Genomic DNA, 1,054 nt, shown 5'->3' with positions numbered 1-1,054 from the left:
GAACTCTACGCCACACCCAAGACCAGAATCGGGCGTCGAGTCAAGTTGTGCAGAATCCAGCCACAGAACTAGCACCTTCGACATAGAACAAGCTCACAGGGTGAGCGGGATGGAAACGCCGTGAATATGTGCAGAGAAGAACTGACCTTCAATACACTTAGCCCAATAGACAATGTCATGTTGTTTTGTATACCGCAACGTAAAGGCCATGTCAATACAAAGGTATGTCGCAATAATGTCAGTGTACAGAATGTCTTGCAAATGTATCGATGTATAGAATGTTCCCCAAATCAAGTATGCCTGTTGAATATGCCGCAAAAGTATGTCCTTGTACAGAATGTCGCGCAAAATCATGTCCGTGTAAAGAATGTTCCGCAATTGTATATATGCCAATAGCAGTGATGCAATATTGTATTTTAATATTTCGTCCGCACAGATAATGAGAATGTAAATAATAGCTACGCAAAACTTTCGATTTTATGTCAACACATCTACGTTACTAACAAAGGAAACACCAAATTCCCTTGTAAAGGATGAATCTAAGTCCCATATCGGGCAGTGTAAATAACTTTCTTTAAACATGAATAAAAGCTTTTTATAATCTGTTCTTATCAGCTTAATATCTGGTACGTCTCCTACATGGGGACAAGATATTAAACTTATTTTTGGAACAGGGCGGAGTGCTTTCAGCTTGCTGAACCTCTGCCGCGGGTCCTCTCGATATTGCACTACCTTCGAGTTGGGCCCATCCTCATGAAATCAAGTAGACTCTGTGTTTTATTCATAATTTCGCAATAATCACTCTTTGTCGGGGCGAAAACGACAAATTTGAAAGCGGTCGACGGGAAATTAAGGCCCGGCACACGACCCCTGGGACTTAGTTTTTTATTAAGGAGACGACGTGGATGGCACGTCCTTGTGAGGACGGGTCCACGCCGGTCGTTTCCTCGTTGTGCTGTGCGCTTCCGAAATGCTGCCGCGGGTCCTCTCGACGTTTCTCCCGTTACTGGGTGCCGCCCCCCCCCCCTTCTCGATCGAGAATGCAAGTAGATAT

At 44.3% G+C, this 1,054-nt stretch overlaps 1 non-coding gene across 1 annotated transcript; it reads left to right on the top strand.

Annotated features, from left to right (window-relative positions):
• The first annotated feature begins 564 nt into the window (after positions 1 to 564).
• On the top strand, positions 565 to 754 carry LOC149066041 (U2 spliceosomal RNA). Its single transcript, XR_016195515.1, has one exon. It is a non-coding gene; the product is annotated as a U2 spliceosomal RNA (small nuclear RNA).
• The last annotated feature ends 300 nt before the right edge of the window (positions 755 to 1,054 follow it).

Source organism: Pholcus phalangioides, unplaced genomic scaffold (genome assembly GCF_987345545.1).
Source record: "Pholcus phalangioides strain wild (caught in Gottingen) unplaced genomic scaffold, Ppha-v1.0 ptg000036l_1, whole genome shotgun sequence".
Taxonomy (NCBI): Eukaryota; Metazoa; Arthropoda; class Arachnida; order Araneae; family Pholcidae; genus Pholcus; species Pholcus phalangioides.
The sequence above is the reverse complement of the archived record's forward strand: the minus strand, read 5'-3'. Positions and strand labels throughout refer to the sequence as shown.